At 40.0% G+C, this 20,044-nt stretch overlaps 1 protein-coding gene and 1 long non-coding RNA gene across 16 annotated transcripts in view; one reads left to right on the forward strand and one right to left on the reverse strand.

The window, feature by feature from the left end:
- CELF4 (CUGBP Elav-like family member 4) overlaps positions 1 to 20,044 on the forward strand; it is a 700,630-nt gene that overhangs the window by 206,882 nt on the left and 473,704 nt on the right. The window lies entirely within an intron of this gene.
- LOC116781070 lies at positions 1,196 to 7,184 on the reverse strand. The gene is made up of 3 exons (XR_004354763.1): positions 7,106 to 7,184; positions 4,288 to 4,361; positions 1,196 to 1,269 (listed from the first exon to the last, which is right to left on the reverse strand). It is a non-coding gene; the product is annotated as an uncharacterized LOC116781070 (long non-coding RNA).

Consider the following 20,044-nt stretch of genomic DNA (forward strand, 5'->3'; position numbering starts at 1 on the left):
CCACAATCACATCTCTTAGCTCCTCTTTCACCTTTCCCTTGCCTCATCTATTTTGACTATATTTTCTTGTACAGAACAGCTCAGCTACCACTACCAGCATGATATTGCAAACACAATCTGCCCCATATTACCCAGGAATGTATGAATCCTTCCTCCTCCACATATACAAGCATTTCCTGATGAAAATGTCAATATTCTGCAGAAACCCATCTGTTTTCAGACCAGTCTTGTAGGATTTCACTACTGTAGGACAAAAGACAGGTTGGATAAAAAGGAACTTTTTGGCTCTCCAACCAACAATCTCTAGAAGGAAGGTAAAAGCAAGACTTTTGTAGCTCCATGTTGAAGAAAAATGCTCAGCTTTTGGACATTAAGGTGATAGTCCCAACTGAGACCAGAGGACAGGAGTAGGATCTGAGTAAGATGTTCTTCCTGACATTTATGTGATGACTTTTTCTGCAACCAGAGCACAAGCCTGGTTTTTTGGCATGTGAATAATTCTGACCTACCAGTGTTATTCCTTGCCCTACCTTACAAGGAGGGCAATGAATTAATTCCACAGTGGTAGTGTCTCTCTAACCTGACATAGAACTGTAGAATCATTTAGGTTGGAAAAGACCTTTTTAAGATCAAGCTCAACCATTAACACAGCACTTCCAAGTCCACCACAAAACCATGTCCCTAAGCCCCTTATTTATCCATCACAGCTATAAACAGCAGCCTGTGACATGCTTCACCCCTTTCTAGTCCCCTGGGAGAACTGTTTTCCTCCTCCATTGTTACAGTAAGACTGGAAGTTGAAAGGAAGTGTCTCATCCCCCGCTACCAAGCAGTAAGACTGAACAGTATACAACGTTCTTGTATTTAAATATCTGTACACATGAGCAAGTGTACAGTGGCAGAGATAAGGCACCATTTGCCCTTTGTATTCCGGTCACCTGACCTTCTTTTTCATTCCATTGATCTAGAAACACATAATATTATTTAATTAGAAATATATTTTTATCATCAAAAATAATACTAAAAATATCAACTTGCTTCTTTATTCCCTTTGTTTTCTTGGAAAAGTTAAACTGTAAATTAAGTCCGATTTAGCTTTTCCGAGAAATCTTGCCACAACGAAGATCTTGCAGTGACCTAAAGTAGCTCACACTGGTTTGAACTCTACAGCCCCCGGTAGAAAATGTTTAATTACCTTCATTTTGCCAAAAGCTGATCTGTTTATCCTGCAGTTCTTGGAGATCTCTTGGACTCCCTCTGGTGGCTCATCTACCACGACGTGAAAGGAAGGGAGAAGTTGTTTACTCGATACATTACATCTGGGTGCTGTTTGTGCTGCCGCTGTGGCTTGCATTAATCTCTCTTACTATTTCCTAGGGCTGTGTCATCCTCCCTCTGCCTAGTGATTTTCAGTCAAAACTCAGAAAGGGCGTGATCAGCTCAAGGTATTTTAATGCCTGGTTAGTGGAAATAACAAACCTAATCCTCAATTCCCCATGGCATCAAAAAATAAAGAAATAAATGTCAACATGCACATGAATGCCCAGATGTTTGCATCAGCGCCTGGGGAAATCAGCTGGATAGTAAAGCTGCAAGGCAGGACTCAGGTTATTCCTGCACTACACAATCTCCTACATACTGCCATTGTCCACAGCAGGATACTCCTGTGGTTTAAAACCCAAATGAAGAGTGTTATCCATGTACTCAGAGAATCTGGGAATTCATCTTGAATAACGATACAGGCAAACATACTTTTTTTAAATTTTGTTTTGGTGAAAGGAACTTTCTTCATGAAACAAAAAACACTAGTGTTATTTGCAGCACAGCTGTTTTGCTTTGTTTGATACTTTCCCTTCCAAATTTTTAAGTCAGCTCTTTCTTTTTGTTGTTGTTGGTTTTGTTGTTGTTATCTTGGTTTGATGGTTTTGTGGTTTGTTTTTTTTCTTCTGGCTAGTTTTACATGAAACTGGACGCAGTTTTCTGTCGAACCCATCCTGTGTTGTGTGGCAGCTCAGATTCTGGTGAATCTGGTTTAAATCTGCATTTAAAGTCAGTGTATTCAGAGAGATATTAAAATATTCTGGTGATACATTCTTGTTTTTAGTTCTGATAATGCCAGTTCAATCTTATCCATGGTATGAGCTTTTACACAACTCAGAAACTAGGATAAGTTTTCTTGGCACAAATGCAGATGCAACAGTAAATCTGTTCAGGGTACAGGACGACCAAAGACTCCCTACATGAGCTCAGTGAGCTCCTAAACTGGCAGGAGTAGCTTCACCTGCATCACAATAGGGATCAGGGATCTTCTACTTATAGTGTTGCCCACAGAAGTCTGCAGCACAAACAAAACCTTTTCCACATCCCCACTCAAGCTGAGTTTCAGGAACAGGGTTTGTTTAAATGCCTAAAAGACAGATATTTACATCTGAGCTGATTATCTACACCCCTTCTGGGGTCAGCAGAGGGAATGAATAGCCTGTCTGTCCTTAAAATAATCATCTTAAATAGTTGGTTCCAATGACAATCCATTCAAAATGATTTATCTGTAATGGGAAGACTATCTCAAATTCAAATATCAAATGTTTGGGTGTCAGAGTATCTCAGAGGGGTCCAGTGCTTATATTTAGGGAAAAAAGTGACTTTTGCTTTCCAGTTCGGGATGAAGTGCAAAGTGTAAAATACATTTTTCATTAAATCTGCTCTATATCAACAGAATTTTACATTATATGATACATTGTCATCTAAGAGTATGAGTTGGTAAAATCACAAGTGTTCAGGGAAAACATGGTGAGGGAGGAGACCTGCTCAGAATGAGCTTCCTTAACTGATCATTTAACATGCCTGTGACAACACCTTAAGTGCTGAGAAAGGAAAGAGATACACAATAAATGACACTTGCAGCACCTTGAATAAGTGCTATGAAAGAAGTAAGACTGGGCAGTTGATTTTATATATACATGCATGTGTGTGTGTATATATATATATATATAACATTATATATATTATTGAGAGATATATTATTTTTTTTTCATTACAATAAGTACTTAGAGGTGTGGACTTTGCATATTGCCACCAATATACAAGTCCATTTGACCCAAGGAATCTTTAACCTATTTTGTTACAGTAGTGTAATTTTTTTTATATTTTCCTTTTCCAAAAACAGGAAAATAAACACTCTGCAAACAAAAGTTCACATGTATTTTAAGTAGTCCCTTTTGAGATCAAAACTGTGCAAAATACTTCATGGAAGGTATTGGGAGATACAGCAATGACTCAACAGAACTTGTTGTCCAGAAGCTGCAGCCATGTTTTCTTGCAGGGAATACTGTCTTCCTTCATTAGAGAAGCTCCTGAAATAGTTCTCCATTAATGTACTTTGACCTGGTTTCATAGAAGTCAGTGCCATTGCACTGATTTGTACATCTAATAATCATTCTATTGTCTATGAAGAAGATGACTCCTTATGGGCCTGAAGCTCCTGAAGACAGAGAGATGACTTCAGAGGACTTAGAATCAGGCCCTTGTTAAGGTGTGGCTCATTATAAGCAGAGATGGAAATACTCAGGTCTCATTTCACATGAGCAGGAGCGTAACTGGGACAAGGATTGAGGTTCTCACCATCGATTACTGATGCTGATCATCTGGTGCTCCTTTCCTCTAACACAACAAATTCTACAGCAGGGTTTCTCCTCTCATGGGGAATAACCTCACCCCGGGTCAGGGAAAGAATGTTAGAGGGAGGGTAGAGAGTCAAACCCCACATTTGTAATCTCCAGACAGAGAAATGCATTTCTGTGTAACACAAGTGGGCCATTAAACTGCTGGAGTCAGCTGGAAGGGTTGCTTACAGCAGTTCCTGGTCACTGGCCAGTTGGTGGATTAAGGATGGCCAGTGTGACATGCTGTTTGCCACGGACAAGGCTCCTTCCCCCACAGAGGGAAGGTCAGGGAACAAACCCAGCTCCCTGTACCAAATATCTGCATAACAATCAAACAGATCTATGGAAATGCCAAAATTGCACATGCAGATCCCTGGGAGCAGGCCTGGGGAGCAGAGGAGCAGCCACCCTCTCCGCCCTACTGTCTGCTACAAGGCAGACCTTGTCTGGTGAATTTTAAAGCGTCTGCTGCCTTTGGAGAGGGAGACGTGAGAGGATTATTTTCCCCATTTTCATTTGCTTTTAGGTTTCTCTTGAAGGTACTGGAAAAGGTTTGCCTTGATACTCACTGTTGAGGCGTTGTAAAAGATTTCCCCCATGGCATGTGCCAGTTGTTTTTACATACCTGTCTGTTAACACAGTGCAGGGAATCTCTTTGGTGGCTCAGGCTGAATCAAGAATGAAGACCTCAGCCTTTTCCTGCATAGTTTTCAGAAAACAGATAGTGGGCAAAATACTTCTATGTGCACAGAGTTCTACTTGTTCTGCTGATTGAGGGATACAGAGGACACTTTTTCAGTCTGGGACTTACTGACTTAAACTCTGTTACCAGAGAGTCAAAATAATTATCAAAATGGTCCATTCTATCTTGAAACACAAAACCTAGGACCCACAGCTTGAGGACATCAGAGATGTAAGATCACAGCACAGTCTCTGTTGAAGATGACTAAGATCATTCTTTATCAGATTTTCTTTGTGAAGTTTTGCATCCTTACTCCAACTGAGCTTAAAATGATCCCTCTCTCCCTTTTTTTTTCAGCCACCAAAAGGCTTATGTCTCCCCAAGTCTAGTCAGATCTTACTGGAGTCAGTCTTTTAACAGATCTCTATTACAAATCTTTAAGAAATACCCCCAAAGTGAGATGGTCATGGCCTTAAGCTATCTTCCATGCATTTCATTACACCTACTATCACGGAGAGAATTTCGTGGATCTCCAGATACCTTTAGGATGAGCATCGGTACTGGTTCAGGCACACAATTAGTGTGGGATATTTAGAAGTATTTAATTGCATCTTTGGGGAACTGTTTATGTGTATCCCATATGTTCCCAGTCAAAGCAGACTTCACCTGCTCCAGCCAAAGTTCTTGTCCCTCTGAGTTGTATTTGAGTGCCAAGAACCACAAGCCATCCAGCATGTCAGGTAGCTCAGATAAATGGAAACTATGAGTGGAAACTGTGTGATTCAATCTCTGAAGATGAAAGAGTTAGGACTTTCCTAAGGATCCCTGTACTCCGGTGAATTAGGGGTACAGGTTCAAGCACTGACAAGAAGGTGACACTGCTTGAGCAGAGGAGTTGGACAAGATGACATTCAGAGTTCCCTTCCAACCTTAACTATTCTGTGATTCTGTGGTAAGGGTCTGCCCATACTATTTTGCTGTTAGCATGCCTCTTGCTATGTTTTGTGTCCATGCTTGTTATCACTCTGCCATCATCCCCAGGTACAGTCTAAGGGATGACACAGATTGTTTCAGGCAAGTGGGACTCAGTCCATTCAGTTTTGGGGAGAAGGTAGAAAGTTTAACTACACATGTACAAGGATTTCATGCTTGCAAGGTCAAAGAACAGTCCATGGCCTTGTTTAGTTTATTAACGTAGATATATGGGATATTGTCCTGTAACATACCTTGCAAGGGTAACAGGAGCTGGAGACCCCCTGTGTGCCTCTGCACAGGAGGGCAGAGGAGAGGTTTGTGGAGTGTTTGGACTTCTGCTCCTGAAGCACACAGCCATAACTCAGCTTCTCTCCCCTGTGCAGCTCTGTCACTCTACACATGCAGATAGAAGCCTGTTCATCCACTGTGTGCCCTTCTTTCCCTCTTTCTGGTGCAAACATATGTGCATTTACATGCTCTGCTTTTTCTGCATCCTCCTCACAGCCCCTGCCCTCTCTCCCACCCACACGCTATAAAAATCTGCCACTGATCCAGTTAGTAAAAGGTGAATTTTTCCTGCCATCTGGGTGTTCAGTGGCACAGATTCTCTTGGCCTGCCTACACACACTTGCAGGCGCGTTACGCCCTCCTCTTTCCCCTTCCTCTTTCTCTCCCCCTCCCACGAGCTGGCAGCAAAAACAAAAGGGAAATCTTCAAAACCACTATGTCAGCTGCCTGTGTCAGTGTGGGTTGAGAGGACAGATCACAGCGCACTCATCTCCCAGTAGACAAAGGGGACTGTATTTCAATAAATTTACATACTACAGAAGACTGTGTAAGAGATTGCTTTGGGGAGCTCTCTGCCGAGTTGCTTTGGGGACGCTGAGCCCTTGACTTGCTCAGGAAGGGTTTGATGCCACCTGCTCTAAAACTCTCATGTTCTCCACATCCTTTTAATTTCAATACCAGTGTCCGTTGTTTGCTTCACAGCATAGTTTTGTTTTCTCCCAGTTTGAACGAAAGGCTGTTTATTTATAGATCTGGAAATGTTGGCTCTGGGCTTGCTCTCAGGGAAGAGCAGTGTTAACTTTCCTCTGGATAGATCCTGTACACACCTTGCTCCTGACCTGCTTGGGTCTCACTGAAAAATCAAGACCTATCTTGAGTGGATCACTCAACATCTCTGCCTTCCTTTAATTTTTTGCTTCTATTCTGATTAAATCCGGTGGAAATATTCTAACTTAGGAGAGCAATCTGGGAAAAATATAAGGTGTCACTGAAAACAGCATTTATGTGTTCATTTCACTTTTCTTGAACATTATGTATAATTTTTTCCTGTGAAAAGATAATATTGAAACACTTTTGCAACTGGCTGTTCAGTACCGATTACATCTTTTTGTTCAGAGAAGAAGAAATTTTCCTTAGACATTTCTGCATTTAAGCATTTCTGAATTGCGTATTTTTACAAGACATGAGCAGTGGTTGCCTTTTTTTTCTTTTTTCTTGGCTTCAAGAGAAGGGGCAGCTGTAGAAATAGCAAAATTGCCTGTGTTTTCTGAATCCCTGTGCACCTCATGAAACATTGCTTCCACTAGGACCTTAGCTGAACTGATCACAGGCCTAAAATGTCATCCCACAACAGCACAAAATATGGGGACTGCCTTCCAGTTAGTTACTGTTGTTGCTTATTGGAGGAGGTTGGTGTTGTTCCAGACTTATTGCAGTTATCACCTCCAGATGGCACAGAGAAGACCATGACTGCGCAGTCTGATGAAGTGTAACTCACCTTTAGGCATAAGATATTCCTTTTCCGTGTTCCTATGAACTCAGACTGATGTCATGGAAAAGCCATCCTACCATACTCCTCAAGCAGAGGAAGATTATCTTCACCTAGCGACACTCTTGGAGTTTAGAGCTGGGAGCAGAAGGTTGGTTTAAGGAACATAAGGAGAGAGGAGCTAGTCAACACTTTGTACGCCTGCTGCTGACATGAAAGAAGTGGCTTCAGACTCCCTCTTATGCATGAGCTTTCTGTGTGAGAGGCCAATAAGCCTCCCTGTGGCTCAACACTCGGTCTAAACGATGAGGATACAGCCCACAGTGGAGCAGAGAAGCAACAGTGCATGGATGCTGGTGACATGTGCCATGAGAAATGGGATGGGTGCATTGCTAAGAGTGGACAAAACAGGGGGTTTATCCAGTAGCAAAGTACCACATGAAACACACGTCCAAAAAGAAGTAGCAACCTGCTGCTTCAGTGTTTACGTGGCTCTGGAAGTGCATCATGTACCCAATCCATGGAAGGGCAAGGCCGGGAGCAAGAGGCTCGGAACCAGGTCATTTTAACACTTCCTGACAGAAGAGCATTCATTTAATGCAGAGAGAGAACAGCTGAGTAGCTGAGTTTAGAGAGAAACACCGTAATCTATTACGGGGCTTGGGCCACCATTGATCAATATCGTAAAGTCAATAATAGCTTTTGATTCCAGCATATTAGGCTGACTGTCAGATTCATGTTTATTAGAAGTTTTCACAAATAAGTCAGACTTGAAGGAAAGAGAATATGAGTCAAAACTCCAGGTGGAAGGCTGATTTTCTTTTTTTTTTTTCCCCTCAGGGTTACTGTAGAATCATGGAATCATAGAATGGTTTGAGTTAGAAGGGACCTTAAATACCATCTAATTCTAACACCCTGACATGCTGTACAGCTTTTTAAGGAGGGGAAAAAACCCTACCATTCCATATACAGAATAAAAAGGAAGTAAAATCCATTTGATTCAAGTTTTCAGTTAAGGAGAATGAGGATTATCTGAGGGGTAAATTTGTAATGACCAAAGCCTCATATCTAATCGTTTCCCCTTGAAAATTCTGTCTCTGTAAATAAGTCAATGTCTCAAACTCTTCTTGAAAAGAAAGAAATAAAAGCCCAAAATACTTTAGGTATTCCACATAACATCAAAGAGAAGTTATAACTGTAACATGAATTTATTTTAAATTTCCAGAAAACATGAGGAGTGTTATATAAATAATACAATTAAAATAATACAGCATGTTTTAATGAAGAAATCTAGAATTCTTTTTAGATCCATCACATATGTTACTACTTCTTAGTTTTAAACCAATGAATTTAGAATATTTTGGCTCAAAAAAATGTTGTGAAAACACTATATATATAAATACTTCAGTTATTACAGATATTATACTGGCAGGAGAAAGTGGAAGAATGAAGGTAAAAATATAGAACTGCTTGAATTTAGTCTCCTCTATCTTTTTTAATCAAACATGCCCCAAAATACTTCCTGAGAGTTAAACAATACCAGTACAGAGACAGTGAATTGGAGAGAAAGGGGAATTAAAAGGTATAAGGAAAGGAAAGAAAACAGCTATAATAGAAACTAATGGGAATAGACAAGAAAAAAAGGGAGGTTTTGCCTGATGTCAGGAAATATGGAATATAGAAACAAGGCCTGAACATAGCAGTGACAAGATTGTTTTAGAGGCACACACAGAAGGTCTGTCTTGGATGAAATTAGAGTGATAGGAGCTAACAGAGGCAAGTGAGATTTGTATGATCGGTAGAGAAACACACACAGCAGCACTTCGATTTTAGTTCTTATTTTTTAATCATCAAGAGAGGTCAGCAAAATTAAATCTCTCCATTACAAGGAAAAGGCTCTTGAATGAACAAAGAGGTGAACAAACCTGTTGGAGAGCAAGTAAGTCTGTGCGTCAAAGTTCAGCCTTGAAGGAATATGTAAGAAGAGCTACTTTCGTCCTTATCTGAGTCTCCTCTGAGACGTTAGTGCATCCAATGCATTTTAAAATTTGATGGATTTCTGTGGTCCTTATCTTCTTTGTTCTGCTGGTGCTTTGCCCTTCTGCTTTCCTTTGATCACTGCTTAGGATCAGTTTTGTGTAACGCTACTGGGGCAGAGTGTGTTGGCCGCCTTGCTAGCCGATGACCCAGCAAGAGTGGTACAAGGACATTACATAGAGAAGAGTTTTTCAAGAGATCCTGGGTGAACAGGTTTATCATAATTTATGAACTCGCAGAGAAGGGAGCTTTGAAATCTTCTTGTATCCAGCCCTTCAGCATGTAACTCACTGGGTTTATATGTGTTGGTAGGTTCATGCATTTTGGTAAGATCTGACAGGCCTGGAGCTCAAATGGCACCCCGGAATAAAAATAACAGGCTCTTGCTATATGCCAGTGGTGGTTTTAGTCAAAGGCTAAAGCCTGTTTGGAGTAACATTATCAAACTGCACTTTCATTCTTGAGATGGAGAATGGCTTCCACCAGTACACATCAGCAATGCCTGATTTCACTGCTGGATTCTGTAACGTTTTACATGCAAAACTTCTGCAAGTCTGAGAAATGAAAACCCAGGAAGTTTCTAAACTGCTGATTTCAGACACGAGAGTACAGCCAGGGGAAAGATCACTCTGTAATTGCCATGGGTTTATACACTTTCCCCAAACATCTGTTACAGGTCACTGTCAGAAACAGGTTATTTTGTTACAGACTTTTAGTCTGACCCAGGATGACAGTTTTTACGTTCTGATTAATAGCATTAATCCAACATCACCAACAGCTCCTATAAATCCTCTTACCTGTTCTTCAGCTCTTACCTACGAAACTCCAAGAATGGGAACACTACAAAGAAAATTCTCCTTTTCCTTGCAGTGGGTATCTCTAAATCCAATCCAGTCTACCAGGTTTATCATTCATTCTTCTTTAAGCCTTGCCCTTATCTCTTGTCATTCCCCCTCTCTGATCCAGAGCATTTTGTGAAAGGATAGATGGTTGAAAACTAGAGTGAGGACCAAGATGGTTGTCATTCCATCAGCAGAGGAGTACAGAGAGGTTTACATAGAATCACAGTGCATTGTGTTTTCATTCCCATGTTGTCATCATGTCACCATTCAACAGAGGGTAACTTCCCCTTTTTTTTTTTTCCTCCAAAGAAAACAGAGAGACACTATTTTTCAATCTGCCAAACACATGTACTAAAGACAGGAAAGAAAACATGTTCATAACCCTACAATGCTTGGAAGGGTATAACACATATTTTCATACTGGAATAAAACCTAAGTTTGCATCCAAGGCTTATTGCTGTACCTATACCAGGTTGTTTTCAAGCATGTATCTTAGGGGCACAAAACTGTGTTCTGTAGCACTGGTGAGGCAAAGTGGATTAGTGCTTTTTATTATCTTGTGACTAAAAAAAAATCGTTCTATACATTTAATGTACATACATGAACTTGAAGCCAAATCCTTCCAGAGTCAGTCTTTCAAAATGATTAACAGGACTACGTTAGTTTCTACACTGTGCTGTAAAACGAGACCCGGTGCTTCTTTTCCTTGTTTTAGTTGCAATTCTTTTCTATCTGATATTTTAGTGGAAAGAAGGAATATGAAGGTTTTGATGGTTTTCTTCCTGATGCTGATGGGTTTGATTGGTATACGTTCATATGACCTTTCTTCTTTTCTCCAGGTTCTATAGCCATCTACATACAGAATGGCCTTTTTAGAGCATTTGTTGTGTGTTTAGTGCGACTGAGTCTCTGTTTAAGGTCCCCAACCACTAGCCTACAGGCAAGAATGAGAGAGAGAGAGAGAGTCCTTCTTTGTGGTAACTAACTCTTTACATAATGAGCCCTTTGCAAATTCTCCTTGCATACTTACCGACACCCCCGCAGTTACTTAAATGGGCATTATTGGTCACTAGGTCCCAAGGTCATTCAACAGAATGGGGTTGTTAAAAATAGGAATGAGGGTTCAAGGCACAGGGTCAAGAGAGATTAATTGAAAAATCTTCTGCAGGCCTGACATCATCTGTGGAATGGCAGTGCCCAGACACCTCCAGCTGCTGTTACGTTTCTTGCGAATGTAAATGAATGGCTTCCTTTGTGGCAGTGGGGTGGTTTCCAGGCTGGGTTGTTCATTTTCTTTATGTTCTTTGCCTTTCATTTTATTTTTTCTTTCTTCCAGTTCATCTTCTTAAGTAGTCTTCTTCTCAGTGCCTTTTAGTCTTCCTTCCTGCCTTGTCCCCATCTGTAACCTTTCAGCTTGTTGAACAGATGCAATTAAACATAAAGTTCTGATCAGCTTTGTGAAATCAGGATCCAGAGTAGAGGAAATGGTGTTTCTTTTACCACCCAACTTCGTGAAAGGGATGTCTTAGCAGACAGTTCACCATCACTGACACTTGAAAAAAGATTTCACAAATCAAAGTGCATTACTTCCCTTGCAGACAGAATTGCTCACATTTGGAGGTAGGTGAGTATTGCTTTTCTTCAACCTATGTAAGACATCAAAAGTGTTTACCTAAAAGGCTCTGTAAATCTATTCCTTCTTTCGTCAGCACTCATCCCTACTCTAACCCTCTGAGCTCTACTAGATCATGGCAAAAACTGAGCTCTGAAGGGAGTTCACATAGGTCACTAGAATCCCACCTTTGAGAACTAACCACAGATCCAATCATGGACAGTTTAGATGTTTTGAGGAGGGTGTCTTCTGTAGGGTGTCACAACCTGGGATTCGTGGATAAATGTGTGCAATTAATACACATCTGACCTAATTGCCTGAACTCTATAGACAGACAGTGGAGAGAAAGAGGCAATTCCAGAGAGTGATTCTCCTGACATCTATATTTGAATTAAATGGATCATTCTCTAGAATTGACTATTTCTCATGGGTTGTGAAGGTGACCTAGATGACTATCTCAGATGTAAATGCCAATACTCTAGATGACTAAATCTGTACCGATGATTCTGCTCCCAGCGTTCTGATGAAGATATGCCAGTACTGAATTGCTTCTGGCTATTTATGCCTTAGAAGAGCCTGAGATCAGGACTTGCATGCCAGGAGAACGCCCTTTCCCAATGTTGTTTTTTTGGTGACGAAACAAGACAAGCAAAAGAACGTGTCCATTCAACGAACATGTCCGAATTTATGCATCTTGCCCATGGTAACCTTGAAATTTTGGTACAGAATTGGTAATAAGACTGAAGTGTCCTCAATGATATTCCAGTACCTTACCCTTAAAATTAACTATTTTCAGAAAATGCTATTTTCAGAGTTTGAAGTTAGAATAATTTAAATTTGAGGCTACTTACAGAGCTGGACAGATTTTATACCACGATGGCTTTAAGAAGTGTTGAATTTATTCCTTTCTCTGGTCAGAGAAGAGCTTTACCAGGGTAGAAGTCACAATGCAAATGCCAAGTTCCCATCTAATTAGGGTATGGTTCTCAATCTGCCAGTCACAACTTTTATCAGTCACCTTCTCTTGCTCCGATCTGCTGTGGAGGATCGCTTCTCTCTCTCTTTCTTCTTTAAAGGAAAAAATATTATTAGGCTTTGAGGGCTTAAAACTGTTCCTGCCTGCACATCGCTAAAAATAATATAAATCAGTGCCGAGGGACCACTTGTATTTTGGCTGCATGAGGAACTTTAACAGTAAAAGAAAAAGGGGAAAACTCATCAGTGCATAGATCTCAAAAGCTAGGATGCTGTGTCTGCAGCCTTTCAGAAAGTTCAGAAACTCATTAAAAACTTTATTTTTTATTTTCTTTCTTTTGGCTTTTTCTCTCTGGTAAGTTATTCAGCCTTAACACAGTTCTCATTCACACTTTTCACCAGGCTTGTAATATAGCAAACAGGATCATCTCAAAATGATTGGTCCTCTAGAAACGGGTATGAAAAAATTGCAGGAAGAGATGTAGGTTTTAATTCTGCTTTAGACTCTGATTTCATACTTAAAGCTTACAATCACAGGTACAGGCAGCAGTGGTACGCCAGCCAACAGTAGGTGCTGGAGGGATAAGTTGTGGTAATCAGCATGTAAAGAGGAATACCAGAAAAGCAGCTTGATAAGTGATAGAGAGGCAGAAGGAAGTCAGGTAACATCACCAGGACACGAAGAGTTAAACAGAGGTCCATTTGCTTCAGACTTGACCTCTTCAACTTTCTGCATTTTATCCATATCTGATGTGGCCTTTGAAATTCACCTGGAAGAGTTGAACAGCTCTTCCAGGCATCTTTTTTATAGACTCATTTGTAAACACACATTTAAAAATTTCACACTGTTAATGATTCCCTTGATAAGCTGCTTGCTGAGGCAGCAGAGGATATTTAATGAATTTGAAATATTCCTCTGTCCACCTCCATCCTCTTCCTCAGATGAAATATTGGCATTCAGGAGCAGATCTGACCCACAATTTGGATCTATTAGAGCCAACTGTTGAACCGAGTTCTCCCCTGTGACAATACCAAATGAAGAAGAGGAATGAATATGTTTAAAATGAGTACGTCCATCTAGCCATTAAAGCACAGAAGATATTCTCTCACACATAAGCTTGAGATGCAGAAACAGTGATAAAAGCTAAACAATCCTTGAAGACTACATAGCAAAAAAATGGAATGATCAAGAAAAATACTCAGGTTGTCCCAACACCCTGCCCTGTGTCTTACCTACAAGACAGGCTTACCGACTGGATTTAGAGATCAAAGCCACTCACAGAGCTTCTTAGGGCTGTCTTAACCACACTTCTTGAATATCTTTTCTCATGGCTCATCCCTCCTTCATCCTTTTTTTTTATTCAAACACACAGATCATAAATCTGTTTAAGTAACATGATAATGACCAAAGGAATGGTTATGATGTCACTAAAATGAGCTATATATAACCAACCTAGTGTATTATTGGTGGCAGACAAGACAAGAAGATGGGAGAAAAGAGAGGGAGGGAAAGTGCTTGGAGTTAAATACAGATGTTTATTAGCTTCCTACTCAGAGTCACTACTTGAAAGGTAAGGGATCGGTTTCCTTGCAGTTCTTCTGCCCCTTCACCTTCTGTTGCTGATGTATTACAAGTTTAATTTTGATAGCAGAAGTATTCCCCCCATACCCCCTTTGGTTTAAACTAGAGATCTGCACTGTCTGATCTGTTTCACTGACATAGCACTATGGAGATGCTGCTAAGAGATATTAAAGTCAGGTATTATCAGCTCGATAGTGTAATATTATTTTCATCTCATCCTCAATAGATTGTCCCCATAGTGACATGCTGCCAATGTGAAATGAATGAATGGACCTGGAAAGGTTCATTGCACAGCGAGCACAGGAAATGAAATAAATAAAGGGGAGAGAAATTCAATGTTAAGTAGGAACAGGGACACAGGATTTGGGAAGGTTGCATTTGCTGTTTTGCTAGAAATTGACCTAGTGATGGCACAGGGTTGAGTTTGTGTCTGGAGGACACATGGCAGGAGTTTAAATTCTTCTTGACTAATGGAAATGGTTTGATTTCATGGATAAATTAATGAGAGAAAAGTAATAGCCCTGCTCCCGCTGTAAACTATCACTTGAAAGATCTGAGTTTGGTTCAAGGGAAAGCCTATGAAACCCTACACACAATCCTCTAAGTGCTGAAGGATTGTACCAAACACCAAATCACCAATGTTTAAAATGTGGGGTATCACTGAATGTACTAAGCTGATCATCATCATGGCTGGGCTTCGCGAACAAAGATTTGGGAAGGCACTATCCACATTTGCTGCTGGCACGCTGGTGGCTTATGAGACCAATACGTGACAGACATATCCGATTGCAAAAGGCTACGTGGGAGATAAAGGTGGGTTTATGCTGCAGCCTTTCTTCATTCCTTGAACAGTTCATGTAACCTGTTTTCCCTTTTTTCCTCATTTCACTATCTGTCATTTGGGTTTAAACCTTGGTTCCTTCCCTTATGAGACTGAAATTTCTTAATGTTTACCAGACGTTTCCAAACTTTATAGGGCACTACATCCTCATACACACAGGCAGGGTCTGACCAAATGGTGGGAGGGGGGCAATTGTTGGTAAGGCACGAGCTGATCAGCTCATCTGAAGACTGGTCATGGTAATTGTGTTTACTCAACCTGTTTCACTGGAAAAATTATGTAGTACTGCCATGGAGGTTCTTAAGTAGCTCTGACTTAATCTAAAACTGTAAATTTGGCTTCAAGGGGCAGGATCACAGTCTGTGTCTATCCTTCAACTTTTGAACTCAGCTGATTTCAGACATATTAAGAAGTGGGGGTAAAAAGATTCAAATACATTCTGTTCTAACATGAATTTTGGAAATGGGTAGAATGGTGGGTGAAAGGAACTCCAGTGCTTCCAGTGAAGAAATAGCTAATTGATGTTCTCCTGTATTAGACATCAGAGAATCCAGTCACAAGAAACCCATTGGCAAACAGTTCTCATTATTTTCATAAAGTCTGAAATTATTTGTTCATGTTTAGTAACTAGGTTCAAATATTCAGGAAGGAGCTTCCAGCTCTATCTGTTATACCAGTAAACTGAAGTACACTACAGAAAATTAACAGCATTAACAATAAACCTTTTGCTAATGACCAGTAGCATAGGCAACTGATTTTATGGGCCTCTAGGGAGCACCTCAAGACTGGCTTTGCATATGTACTTGGTTGAGCTTTGTGATGGATTTAGGCTGAAGAATCTCACTTCAAAGTATTTCTAACCTTTCTTTCCTCTCTCTGTGTGCTGCTTCATCTCTCTTGGTACAACTCACACAGATCACTGGAGAGAGTTGTCCATGGTTCAGATTGCTACATTCAACCAGGATCAATGCAAGTCAGTCCCATTTCCCTTGTTTTTATGGTCCAGTCTGTGCATCTGCTGTCCTCAGTTGGAAACACTTGTCTATCTTCACACCCTAGACTTGTTGCTTCGACTGAAACCTGTCAGAATTAAAACGTTAAAGATGCATCTAATGATGAAATGCCAGTTAGTGCTTCACACAGGTATTAAGCTCTATCAGCCAGGCAGGGAAACCAGCAGAGGAAGGACTCACTTGCCTGATTAGGTCTTGATGAGCTACTCTACAGGCTTCAGAAAAGAAAGCCTTACTCTTGTAACTCATCTAAATTCAAGTAAACAAACAATACAGTGTTCAAGTCCACAAGCACTTTTGCATTCCGGCTCTGTTCAGATAATTAAGATTCATATTTTCACTTTGTCCCAGCTGTATAACCAGTGAATATCGCAGACTGCTCCCTGTGTCCCATTAGAAACTGATATCCACTTCCATTTGATAGGTGGAGACACAGCAGAGACAGAAGCAAAGCTGCTGTGCTCTATAGCATGAGGATGATGTCCTGAGTCACAAACATCTGGGCTTGTAAAAGGACCAGTTAGATGTGAAATTTTCTTTAGTCTTATAGCAACATCCTTCAGTTGCTTTCAAATTAAGTGTGCTTAAAAAGTAAAATGAGTGGAGCCTCAAAATAGCTAGAGGATCTCTTAGCAGTCCCATAGAGGTGTTTATTCCTTTCCATCTATTTCCAGAGCAGGTCAGTTTTGTTTCCAAGAGCCTAGATTTGACTGCAATGAAAGCATTCTACACAATTACAGATTTTTTGAGGATTCAACGTTTTGACAGTTGTTTAGAGTAATATTAAAATCTCTCATATTTATTGACCACCAGGGCAAGGGTGAAGAAGGTAAATTCATCCACATGAGAGAGATTGAGTGCTGACCAGTGGCTCACTGTATTTGGCTATGTGACAGGAAAGCCTTTGCCTGCTCTGTTCTTCATTTACTGAAGAACAATTTGAATCTGTGACCTCAGTCTTCCTAAATGAGTCCCCCAATGACATGATTTTCATGCCTGCACCCATTTTCCCTACAAATGTTTCATTGTTTATACAAGATAAAACTCTTTAAACTGTGAGGACAGACAGGTTAAGGTATACAGGATGTTAAAGCTTCGGGCAAAAGTTTCTGTTTTGTCTGTTATCTAGGCTTGAACTCAGGGACCTCACGAGTACCTTAACCGTCTGTCTGTTCAAGGTCTCTCTGCCCGCCATCCATTTATTCTGGAATGAATAAAAGCAAACTAGACATCAGACACCAAATATAAAATCCCAGGGGATATAAAAGTGAAACAATACCTGACTGATTTTAGCCATTTGTGTTTTTCTTATCTGTGTTATTCAGGGGGGTGGATGGAGGACCTGTTTGCTTTTTAATTGATCTTATTGACAGAAAATTAAAACCGTTGTTGAATTCTGTAACAAAGCCTTTAAAATGCATGCACATATTTTGCCTTTCAGAATACACACTAGGTTTAATAATTTATATCTATAGAATTGGTTTTATTTGTGGTAAACTCTTCAAACTTTAAAGGACTTTTTCTTAAATCAAATAGTTGAAACTCTGTTAAATTTTATAAATATTTTCCATAAGGTTAAAGGACAGGGTAGACTTGCCAAAGGGACTTATTTTTGTTCTTCTAGAGATGGTCCAAAATAAGAAGGACTAGAATAAGACTCTGTCACTGTTCATTTTTGTTGCCTGCTGCATAATTGATGCAGGGATGGAGAAGAGTAAGAAGTGGTGAGTTAAACAGGGATGTATCAGTTGGTCCTGATCTCTTACAGCCTGTCTTTCTGTCTAGGACTTTCAGCATCAGTCACACACTTTCAAAGAGTTTTAGAGCTCTATTCAAGGACAATTTACCACTGGATAATTAAAAAAAAAAATACCACCACTATTCAGCACTTTTAGTAGACTTCTGGAGTCACAGTAGTTCTAGGAAGTCATTGGATAAATTGAATTATGTTTCATCTTGCAGACAGAGCAAATGCATATTTTCATGCTGACAAAACCAGTGACAATTGGTGATCTGCTGGTGCCCAAAGTACCACCTCTCTCTCCAGAGTGAGAAAACTTCTAGGGCTTGGGAACCTCAGAGGAGGTAACGGTTGCAAACACCTTGACCTTCATCCCAGTAAGGAGAGATGTCCAGATAACTGGCTTGGGAAAACTGAGGATCATTACTTGGGTCTGTACAGAAACAGAGAAGAGTCCCACACTTCACAGGGGAGTCCCACACTTCATCCCACAGGGCATGAAGAATTGAAATTCAGTGCATCTTTGAAAGAAAGCATCTATAGAGAAAAAAAATATAAAAGAAAGAAAGCAAAACAGAAACCCCTCAGCAGTCACTTCTCCAAAAAGACTTTCTTGACAAGGTGAGCTGGATGTTGGTAAAGCTGGATGAGGGTGGTTTGAAGAGTCTGCTGCCAGTTGTTGATCGTCTGATGGAGCTGATGGGAACATTGGCTGAGCCTCTACCCTGGTTGTGTTCATTAGCATTCACACCATTCACTGGCCACCCCCTTGCACCAAAGACATTTTCTGAGCTTGCTAATTTTCATGAAAGCAAGTGGGGTCACTTTCCACCTTTTTTCCTCATCTCGACAAGGCTTGTCCCCTAGAGAGCTGAGAAGAAAGGCGCTTTCTTGTTGTCATCTGTGCAATTATCAGCTTTGAACACGATGGCAATTTGTTGTTGTTGTTGATTTCCTTTGTTATGCAAATGTACCAACTCATTCTCTGAGTGCTTTTTTCCCCCACACAGCATAAAAAGGAATATTACACATTTAATTTCATGTTATCATTTGTTTCCCTCTGAGATTTCCTCCAGCCATTTTTTTGTCTTCTTCAGAAGGCTAGTGGGAGCTAAGCAGTGGCATTTTGAATTCTGACTTTGTCACTTCTATTTACTTTTTATCATAAAGGGGTATTGTCAATAGGTCTTATGTGGCTCCTATAAAACCCATTTAGGAATTTAAATCTCCACTAAAACACAGAATTTATGCTTCCTTTTATGATTTATGAGTAGAAGACTAAATTCTGCTTTTAATAGTCTTCCCATTTATATTCAAAGCAATCAGCTTACATGCTGCACGAGCCTTAAAGTTGTTAGTGCACAACTAAAGAGAATAAAAGCAGGAGGATGTAGAGAGAGGCCTAAGCCAGGAAGTTCAGAATAGAATTCAAATGAGGACTTCTCCAGGGCTTTAAGATGCTGTAACTCTCTGACTCTTATTATGGTTCAACTCCTCAATGCATCCTGTATATCACCCTTTGGGAAGAAAAGCAATATTTGAAATCAAGAAGAAGGAATCTTTTTTTTCTTTTTTTTTTTTTTTTTGATCACAAAACCAAACCTCAGCTGATTCACTCACAAGTCTAAATCACTCAAGAGGCTTCACACTTCTCTGACTCAATTGTTCAAAACTTACCGGTCTGTACAGCTAAGGTGGAAAGTAGTCAAAACCAGACTTTTTTATGACATCTGTTCCAACTAATTTTCAGACAAATTTAGTAGTTTTAGTATTTACCTTTTTTTTAAAATCAAAGTAATAACATTGGCAATACTTGGCTGTAATAACGCTTAGGATAAATGAAATAGACTGATTAGTACTTAGGTGTTTTCAGGTTTTTTGATTCATTTAATTTCTTTCCTCTGAATTTTGAGAAAGAGTAAGTGAAACAGGACAAAACTCTTACCTCGTCTGACCAATTACTGGTAATTTGTACCTATCAATAACTGCAGATTCATATCTCTTGATTTACGTATTTGGAAGGCTATTTGTTGGATGTCAGTTTAATTTGTCTTATTTTTGATCTCACTGAATAAATCTAAAAGTCTTCAAATAAATGAATGACTCTGGAGTAACACTATCCTAACAAAAATTATATTGTGTCTAAGACATGCCTAAAATATCCCATATCTCTTAAGGGTTAGAGTATTAACCTAAATTTTCCCAACATCCTGACATCCTTTGCTCTGATGTTATCATCATTGCATGCAGAGCAATCTCACAGACTCTGCATCAAAAATGGGGCCCAGAAGTTATCTATTTATTA

This window comes from Chiroxiphia lanceolata, chromosome Z (assembly GCF_009829145.1).
Source record: "Chiroxiphia lanceolata isolate bChiLan1 chromosome Z, bChiLan1.pri, whole genome shotgun sequence".
Classification (NCBI taxonomy): domain Eukaryota; kingdom Metazoa; phylum Chordata; class Aves; order Passeriformes; family Pipridae; genus Chiroxiphia; species Chiroxiphia lanceolata.